An 11,404-nucleotide genomic window follows, 5' to 3' on the forward strand; every position below is an offset into this window, starting at 1 on the left:
TCTTCCAATGACAAGGTAAAGCAAGGCCCTGGTTCAAACCTGGCCTTGGACAAAGAATAGCCTATGTGAATTCAATAGCTCACACTGAACTTGGTGACAATAGGCAGTCTGATGAGGACATCTCTCCGTAGTCCAAAGATCTTTGAAGACGACTTGCCGTCTATTGATGTAGTGCCTATACGTAGGAAATTTCGTCAGTTACCTGCTCAAGTTCAGTGGTTTACACCGGACACTCCTCCGCCAAAACAAAAGATCATCGAATAGATGAAAAATTCTTATGTATGGTCATTTTTTTTAGAAAGGATGAAATAATTAAATGAATAAAACAAATTCATAACATATATGTTGTGTTTAATCGTAATAACCTTACCTTTTTTACCTGATCGTCGTGAATCATTCATCTATGTAGCAGAGAATACGTACCCTGCCTCTTTCAGTTTACCACAAGCGGGCACCGCAAATTTGAAAGGTCATTTGAGCTCCAGAGGAAATGATCAAACGAGAAAACAAGGTAGTATATAGCTAGTACAAGGTAAACAAAATGCACATGTCTGAATGCTGTCTTCAACATTTGCCATGTAGGCACTATATGTTCTATTGGTGAGAGATCAATCCGAAATAGCATGACCTAGATATCGAACGAGGCGTCCCTGGCAACGCCGACCGAAGCGCTACTAGCTATCTCAATGCAAGGCTATTCGACCATAGGTAATATCGTGTGACTGTTGTGTTGTTATGCTTCTTTTTTCATTGCACAGTACTTTGCTTACAAGTGTATGTATATTGACTGCAGAAAAGTACACAATAAAACTGCCGACCAATGCGTTTTTCTATAGTCCCGATCGACCCATGTTACAGTGTGGTTTGTATAAGTGGGCTAAGATCATTTAAGCGTGTACAGAGATAAAAGACAAACGGCCATATCATGAATTTACACACCGTCTTCAGTGAACATGTCACCCAGTACATGCTTTACAAAAAAACCAAGCTCATTATCACTACCTTAGGACCGTATTCAGAATGTGGTCAGTACAGACCCTACACTACACGACGTACTCTGCTCACAGCGTTACCTTAGGGCCGTATTCAGAATGTGATCAGTGCAGACCCTACACTACAGGACGTACTCTGTTCACAGCGTTACCTTAGGGCCGTATTCAGAACGTGGTCAGTAGAGACCCTACACTACACTACGTACTCTGTTCACAGCGTTACCTTACGGCTGTATTCAAAACGTGGTCAATACAGACCCTACACTACACGACGTACTCTGTTCACAGCGTTACCTTACGGCCGTATTCAGAGTTTGGCCAGTGCAGACCCTACACTACACGACGTACTCTGTCCACAGCGTTACCTTAGGGCCGTATTCAGAGTTTGGCCAGTGCAGACCCTACACTACACGACCTACTCTGTTCACAGCGTTACCTTATGGCCGCATTCAGAATTGGCCAGTACAGTCCCTACACTACACGACGTGCTCACACCGCTATCTTAGGGGCGTTTGCAGAATGTGGTTAGTACAGGCCCTATGAACATTGTAATTTTTGTGGTTATCACGATGTATGTTTTTTCAATCGTTAGAAAACACGTGGTGCGGGTTCAATTCCGACATTGGGCAGAACATTTTTTTATACATATCTGCAAGATACATGTGGCTAAATCTCGGTGATTCCCTCCACCCTTAAAATTGACCGCCGTCATTTAAATGGAAAATTCTTTAGTATGGCATCGAACTCTTGTAAATAAATAAATAAATAAATAAAGAAAGAAAGAAAGAAAGAAAGTATTAACCATTTCTTTCTTCGATGCCTTGTATTCCAGCTAATATGAATAGAAGATTGTTTATACACACTTCTAATATCACTTTATGCAATGGCTCTATCTCGCTCAAGTCTTTATTTTGACATTTTCTTTCGTTCGTTCAGTGTCATTGTGTAGGACAAGTTCTGGTGTTTTTCTGCCTGATGTGTGTGTAGGTGGATAAAAGGTAAATTTGGGGAGATGAACAAAACAGGAAATAAGGCCCGTACCATCTCAGCAACTGGAAAATTGCAAATTCTTCTAAAATTTGAGACAGATAGTAGTAGTGTTGAAAGTAAAATATTACATTTCTATAACAGGTTTTTGGAAAAGTAAAGATATGAGTATGTTGTTCATTAGACAGTCTAACCACATGATAAAAAAGGAACTAAATATTCCTGTTAGAGATACATACATATTATCAACTATGAGCAGACCAGGTGTCCCAAATTTTAGAAGAAATAGGGTATGTAATTTTTATCGAGCCGACAATTACAGCATTTATACGATGAACAAAGAGGAGTAACTCTGCGCTAGTATGAAGCAGGACTTCGAGCCATTGATACGTCAAGAACGGATTGTAACGTAGCGTCTACGCCGTTACAATGTTTCAGTTTCTGTTGTATCGTCGTAGTCTGTTGTATGTGACGTCATCATGATGAGTCGGGAAAGGAACATTTGACATCAGTAAAATGACGTCAAAGTTCTGCTGCCGGGCGCTTGACACGTCAAAATATATGTGCTGACCAAATTGTCAGTACGTATATATCAACCGCTCACTGATAGTTATAAAATATACCCAAGTGTTTACCACGCCTTCGTGTGATATAAGGGTGTTGACATTTATCTAAAAGTAATAAATATCCTTTTTAAGGTGATTTTAATACATGAACATCACAATGTTCACTTCAGTTGATTTTATACATATATAAGCGAAAACTGGGAACTCCACGGAGGGAGACCAAACAAGAACGACAACTCTTGGTGGCAAGAATAATATAGCTGGTCACAGTGTGTGATTGTATGTATATATGTTTGGGGTTCATCGTCGGGCTTAGCAGTTTTTCAATCATATGACGACCAGGACTTACTAGGGGTGTGTATATATATATATATATATATATATATATATATATATATATATATATATATATATATATATCGTGTCTTTTGGTTGCAGGGCGAGTCAATGCCACTAAAGTATCATGTCGAAGACACCAGACATGACACATTATACTGACACTGGACCAACCAGTCATGTTTCCTTGTTCTAACCTTTCAGTGCTGAATGCCATGCGAGGCAGAACCAAGTAGTATTTCTTCGGTAAGATCCAACCAGGCTTTGATCCAGAGATCTTCTGATATCGGAGCAGATATTCTAACCATTAGGCCACCGAAGCGGGTCAGAGTAAGAGAATCAATTAATGTATCCATCATCAACATTATTCAACAGTTTCTAAGAGTCAAATTGATACATGTTCATACACGTTGTCACGTTAATTAATGATCTATTAATGTATCCGTTAATGTGGTTTATTCCGAACACTCACGTTTCATCCCATCAACCGTTATATAAGTGAAAAAAGCCTTAGCAAGGCGTCAAACACCAATCAAATGGCAATAACTCATGTAGGAATGCATCCGTACACTCTAGAAACCTATCTTTTTAATAAAATTAGCATAATGTTATGTCTTCTGGGTAATGCATGCCGGAATACATTATCTTGAGGCTACATAATATTTTGTTATTGGTCACCCTTTATTTATTTATTCCGGCCGTACGTGGGAAGGTCTGGCAGCAATCTGCGGATGGTCTTCCCGGTTTCCTCCCACCATAATGCTCGCTGCCGCCGTATAAGTGAAATATTCTTGAGTACGGCGTAAAATGTCACTCAAATAAAAAAAATATATATTTATATTACGGCCAGCATTATGGTGGGTGGAAACCGAATAGAGCCAGGTGGAACCTACGACCATCTGCAGGTTGTTGACAGACCTGGCCATATACAGCCGGAGAGGAGACAGCATGAGCTGGACTTGAACTCACGGCGACTGCATTGGTGAGAGGCTCCTGGGTCATTGCGGCATGCCAACCACCTAGGCCAGAGAGGCCTCGATCACATAATACCTCGTCACCCTAACAATAGTGTAGCACTATAGTGTGTAGCCATAACATTATCTATTTTGCCATCAGTCAGAATTCTCTCAAGTAAATTAACCAGTTAGTTTTTACAGTGTCGATACCTTTGGGATACTTCATTACTAGACTGTGACCTACTTCATCCTGGTCATTCAGGTGAGTAAGGGTCAATGTGTGAATATATTCACAAATAATCTATGTTACCTGCGCACGTGACAAACACCTGTGGAAAACATATAATCGGATCTCCATGGAAACTAGGTCATGGATGTGTTCATTTCCCACTCAAAGTATTAATGTTATTGTAGAACTACATTGTGCGTTCTGTATGTTAGCATAAAGCCAGATGGCTGGGCTACTCATGTGCTTTCTCTGCCGGCTAAGTGAATATACCTCCACCAAATGTAAAGGCATCAACGGTAGAGGTCCACACATGCAGCGTGTGACTATAGTACCGATGTGTTTCTAACGTATCCAGTCGTGCATTGTCTAGCATATCATTTTCACTGGATTATTTAATTGATTGGTGTTTTTACGACGTACTCATGAATATTTTACTCATACGACGAAACCCACGACCATCCGCAGGTAGCTGACAGACCTTCTCATGTACGGCCTGAGAAGACACTGGATTGTTGCTTTTATACTAGATGTACATGCATCGACCAGCACCCATAATTTCATGCTGTCATGTGCTTCAAACTTTCATACTAGCGTTCGCGCTCATACACGTACTCTCCTACTGGCGCCTGCGCCCGTAGTTTTGTATCACCATCTGGGTTCATTCTTTCATTTTGGCATCTGCGCCCATACTTTCATATTATCGTCAGCTTTCATATTTTCAAACTATCATTTCTCATCTGCTAACATCCACAGCCTACTTTCATACTATAGCGTCTGCGTTCATGCTTCCATACTGGGGTCTGTGTTCATTAATTCTCCCCATTAATTCTCCCTACAGCGTCTGCGCTCATGCATGCTTCCATACTGGAGTCTGTATTCATTAATTCTCCCTATAGCGTCTGCGTTTATACTTCCATACTGGAGACTGTGTTCATTAATTCTGCCTGTAGTCTCTGCGTTCATGCTTCCATACTGGAGTCTGTGTTCATTAATTCTCCCTATAGCGTCTGCGTTTATACTTCCATACTGGAGACTATGTTCATTAATTCTCCCTGTAGCGTCTGTGTTCATGCTTCTATACTGGAGTCTGTGTTCATTAATTCTCCCTGTAGCGTCTGTGTTCATGCTTCCATACTGGAGTCTGTGTTCATTAATTCTCCCTGTAGCGTCTGTGTTCATGCTTCTATACTGGAGTCTGTGTTCATTAATTCTCCCTGTAGCGTCTGTGTTCATGCTTCCATACTGGAGACTGTGTTCATTAATTCTCCCTACAGCGTCTGCGCTCATGCATGCTTCCATACTGGAGTCTGTATTCATTAATTCTCCCTATAGCGTCTGCGTTTATACTTCCATACTGGAGACTGTGTTCATTAATTCTGCCTGTAGCCTCTGCGTTCATGCTTCCATACTGGAGTCTGTGTTCATTAATTTTCCCTATAGCGTCTGCGTTTATACTTCCATACTGGAGACTGTGTTCATTAATTCTCCCTGTAGCGTCTGTGTTCATGCTTCTATACTGGAGTCTGTGTTCATTAATTCTCCCTGTAGCGTCTGTGTTCATGCTTCCATACTGGAGACTGTGTTCATTAATTCTCCCTACAGCGTCTGCGCTCATGCATGCTTCCATACTGGAGTCTGTATTCATTAATTCTCCCTATAGCGTCTGCGTTTATACTTCCATACTGGAGACTGTGTTCATTAATTCTCCCTGTAGCGTCTGTGTTCATGCTTCCATACTGGAGTCTGTGTTCATTAATTCTCCCTATAGCGTGTGCGTTCATGCTTCCATACTGGAGACTGTGTTCATTAATTCTCCCTACAGCGTGTGCGTTCATGCTTCCATACTGGAGACTGTGTTCATTAATTCTCCCTGTAGCGTCTGTGTTCATGCTTCTATACTGGAGTTTATGCTCATTAATTCTCCTTATAGCGCCTGCGTTCATTCATGCTTCCATACTGGAGACTGTGTTCATTAATTCTGCCTGTAGCCTCTGCGTTCATGATTCCATACTGGAGTCTATGTTCATTAATTCTGCCTGTAGCGTCTGTGTTCATGCTTCCATACTGGAGTTTATGCTCATTAATTCTCCTTATAGCGCCTGCGTTCATGCATGCTTCCATACTGGAGTCTGTGTTCATTAATTCTCCCCATATATTTCATGCAAGCTTCTCCATCCAATCCTTCATATTATACAGTTTGTGTTCATACATTCATAATGGTGTCTGTGTTCAGAAATTCACATTAGTGTCTGCTTCCATGCTGTCATGGGCAGTGCTCGTAAGCCTACTTCCACATTAGTGCATGTACCAACGGCCTTGCCTGTTTCATTTGTTGTCGAAAGCAACGATTTTCGAATAGAAACTGGACAGACTTTATTTGGTAGGAAATGTAAACATATCTACTTATGCTAAATGATACGTCTCACATACTGATTTTGTTAACTTTCGGAAGTTGATCAGACAAATTATGTCCATGCCTTTTTTTATCATTTTTGTTTTCGTTATCAAAATCTTTATTATACAACGTTTTTGATGTTTGGAACAGTAAATAATTAATTTCATCTTACAAACCAATGTTATCATTATCAGTGACGTTGCCTGTATATTGGTTCCTGTTCGTCAAACGTGAAAATATTGCTATGTATATATATGTTATCAATACATGTATTTATTTATTTTTTATTTATTTATTTATTTATTTATCTATTTATTTATTTATTTATTTGACTGGTGTTTACGCCGCACTCAAGAATATTTCACATACCACTGTGGCTAGTATTATAGTTTGAGGAAACCGGGCAGAACCCCAGGGAAATCCACGGCCATCCCCAGGTTTATACTTCGTATCTTAGTAAATACGACCATAATCCTGCACCCTCACACGTCCTCCACATTCCTCCCCTCTCAACCACAAGCGCCACGTGACAATGACAGTCGTATATGAACATGCCATTTGACCCTCGCCTTCCGGAGTATAATGTCACGTGCTGCAAGAACGTCTCGTGTTACAAGAGGTCACGCATCCTTTGTTGTGTAACACGAAACGTTATCAAAACTTGTTATTCCTCTCTGTGGAGATCAGTCAGCAAACTCGCGGATTGTCGAATTGTGTGACAGCGGACCTTGTGACGGGAAATCCGACGCGCATAAAGATAAGTGTCGAGAAATCACTCAGCATCCTGAAAAGGTTAAATGTCAGAGTATACAGATGACATTGATAAGAGGTGAGGTGAGCGTGACCCTGTAATGCTGGATGTACGCTGTGACTGCAAGAAACGGCAGGTCCGAATTCGAATTAAACATACTGTATTGTAGGCATTTACTGAGCATCCATTTACTGAGCATCCATTTACTGAGCATCCATTTACCGAGCAGCCATTTACTGAGCAGCCATTTACTGAGCAGCTATTTACCGAGCAGCCATTTACTGAGCAGCCATTTACCGAGCATCCATTTACTGAGCAGCCATTTACTGAGCAGCCATTTATCGAGAAGCCATTTACTGAGCATCCATTTACCGAGCAGCCATTTACCGAGCAGCCATTTACTGAGCAGCCATTTAATGGGTTTTACCTTTGGGAATCCTGTTGGCTCAGATGGTAAAAACGGTAGCCACATGTTCCGACATTTCCAACAGATCCTAGTAGCTGGTTAAAGTTAAACCCCAGTCTAAATTTGCTGATAAATGAAAAAAAAAATTGAAGGCAAAAAACCTTTCCAGTTAGGAATAGTTACCAATAAACAGTCCATAGCAACCAGGGAATTTTTTTTAAAGAAAATGTTAACTCTGACATATTTTATCTCACCCTTCAAGATGTAAAAATTTCATAAAACTCTGCACTTTTTGCATTACTAAAATGATAATTTTTTTGAGGTCTATTGTTACTATTGTAGTCAGCCCAGTTGATTCACTGAGCCAATAGCAAAGCCAGTATATCATATGCATCAAACGCTATGGGCATTGATATATTTTGGAGCTGGGGTCCAATCAGACATGAGAAAGTAGCTGCTCTTACTTTTTAATACCATTTTGGATATCAAGATTAAAGATGTTATGAGCCTATATACTGGAGATATCTGGCACAATGCTATTATTTTATAATATCCCGAAAAATTTCTTTATTTTAACGGTGATTTCCGGCGCACTCAAGAATATTTCAATTAAACGACGGCGGTCACCCAAATATAAGAAAATGTCAGCCTCTTCTATGTCACAGTCCAAAATCGAAAATATAGTCCTTAAAACTTATAAAAAGGGTCGCACTTAGGAAGCACTTTAACACTATAAATATTGCTAAATAGAGATTTGGTTAGTAAATATATACCTTTTTTTTCAAACATGGCCGGTAAAGGATTCTTTGAGAAAACTTGTAACATATTCCTAGGACACGATATATCAAGAAGCAGAGTGACGTCACGCATGCACATGCGCTGTGAAATTTCGTCTTATTTATTGCCATGATTACCCTGAATGCAATGATTCATCCAATTTAACAAGCACCTGTGCACAGTATTTGCCTAAGATCTGTACGCAAATGACGTGACATGTATTTAAATTGACGACATGGCACAAATAAAAACATTTAACATGAAATTATTTAACGATTTATCTACATGCCATAACTGTTTTTCTTGACTACGCTGTTTGTGTATTTGTGTATATATGGGAGTAAATGGAATAGGCAGGGATTTTGACATCCGGAAATATAATTACGGATAATTTAGTTTTGACAGAAGTGAAACAATTGGTACAGAAACTGGGCGTGACGTGCTGTTGTGCGTGGCCTACATGAACATATGTCACACATGGGGGTACAAACTCATATCTGGGGCAGATGGGGACAGAATATAGTAAATATAGGAATGATAAGTTATCATACGAAATGGAAACGTCACACGGATGACACTTAATTAAGCTCATGTCTTGAGAAGAGTGAATTAAAGAAGGCCCTCACAGATGGACCGTTCTTCACTTTTTTGTTTATTTATTTATTCCATTTTTATTTGTCAATATTTTTCATGTGATGGCAACCATGTTACTGTGTGGAGGAGTCAGTGTACCAGGAGTAGGCTAAACCACCGCTCTTCTCTAGGTACCTGACAAACCTCCTGATTTAAAGCCTCTTCCGAAACAGCGAGAGCTGGATTCGAACCCGCAACCACATTGTTCAAGGCAGAAAAGAAAGAGTTTTCTTTGTTAAAACGGCAATATCATGCGCGTTAACATAACCAAGAAACAAAAGCCGCGGTGACAGAAGATAAACAGACAAGAACAGTCAGCAGTTTATTGTACCGTATCGAATTTTATTGCCTTTGCATGTCTTTCCATCCGTTTTTTTCTGTCCATTTTTAACAACTACAGTTTTGGAGCACAGTGCCAAACTCGTCAGTTCAATTTTCGCCCACATTTACATATTCATCTTTATCTTTATTCTATCTTCCATTTACTCGTTTGTTTCTATCCATGCAAATTTCGGACACACTCCCATACTCGAAAAACATGCAGGTTTCAATGATGCCCAGTTTTTTCAACAAGTACAATTATCGGTCATATTTCCATTTTCCTCACAATGAGATTAACTTCCACTGACATTTTCCTGTTTTTGGGGGGCTTTTTTCTGCACAGGCTACAGCCACTGAAATTTTCGGATGTATTTACATACTCCCCCAGTGCATGTTTCATAGATTAAAACTCACAGGACAGGCTACAGCCACTGAAATTTTCGGACATATATCCATACTCCTCCCCGTACAGGTTTCAACCACTCGAATTTTTGGACATACTTCCATACTCTTCCTAGTACAGACTTCAGCCACTGAAATTTTCGGATGTATTTCCATACTCCTCACAGTGCATGTTTCAACCACTGAAACTTTCGAACGTACTCCCATACTCCCCACAGTGCATGTTTCAACCACTGAAACTTTCGGACGTACTTCCATACTCCTTCCAGTACAGGCTTCATTCACTCGAATTTTCGGATGTATTTACATACTCCCCCGGTGCATGTTTCAACGACTAAAACTTTCGAACGTACTCCCATACTCCTCACAGTGCATGTTTCAACCACTGAAACTTTCGGACGTACTTCCATACTCCTTCCAGTACAGGCTTCATTCACTCGAATTTTCGGATGTATTTTACATACTCCCCCAGTGCATGTTTCAACGACTAAATCTTTCGAACGTACTCCCATACTCCTCACAGTGCATGTTTCAACCACTGAAAACTTTCGGACGTACTTCCATACTCCCTCCAGTACAGGCTTCATTCACTCGAATTTTCGGATGTATTTACATACTCCCCCCCCCCCCCCCCCCCCCCCCCAGTGCATGTTTCATAGACTAAAACTCACAGGACAGGCTTCAGCCACTGAAATTTTTGGACGTATTTCCGTACTCCTCACAGTGCATGTTTCAACCACGAAAGCTTTCGGACGTAGCCACTGAAATTCTCGGACATACTTCATACAGTGCAGGTTTCAAGCGCTCAATTTTCGGACGTACTCCTCACATAGGAAGGTTTCGACTACCAATACAGAAATTCTCATAGTTCCATACTCCTCAGAGTGAAAGTCTCCGTCACTCAAACTTTGGGACATATCTCCAAACTTCTCACAGAGGCGCCCTCACATTATTTGCTGAATGCCAGATGTTGTATTCTGTCTAGTACGGCCGCCATCTTCAGCATGTACGTGTGTATGTGGTAGGCCCTATAATGTTATAGCTGTCATTAGATCGACATATATGACCCCAAAGAAAATGTCGGTTACATCGGCCTATATATCTGAGCTTAAACTGCATTGTCCACTCATAGCCATGTATAGTAGCCTATAGCTGCCTGTAAACGTATATATATATATATATACATATATATATATATATATATATATATATATATATATATATATATACATGTACACAAGTGAACTTTAGAACGTTTAAAGTTTTTAACCTAGCAGAAAAGTTTTAAACCCTGTACAAGCACATCTGAAACATACTCAATGAAAACAAAGGATTCGTCCAAAAACTTCCATACATTGAACAGTTTTCCATGTATTTAAAACACCACTGTCCATGTTTAAGTCATCAATTTCCATATTTAAATCATCCACTTTTCATATTTAAACACCACTTTCAATATCTAAACACCCCTTTTCAGATTTAAACACCACTTTTCCATATTTATGCACCACACAGGCATAGGCTCTCATAGGCCTCTCATCCCATCGGCGGCATGATCGGTAGGCTTAAAAAAAAATAAAAAAGAATGGTACAAAAATCGAATTGTTTAGTCATTTTTACTCTGTCCGTGTTGTCAATGACCTTATATCTCAT

The sequence above is a fragment of the Liolophura sinensis genome, chromosome 3 (genome assembly GCF_032854445.1).
Source record: "Liolophura sinensis isolate JHLJ2023 chromosome 3, CUHK_Ljap_v2, whole genome shotgun sequence".
NCBI classification, from domain to species: Eukaryota; Metazoa; Mollusca; class Polyplacophora; order Chitonida; family Chitonidae; genus Liolophura; species Liolophura sinensis.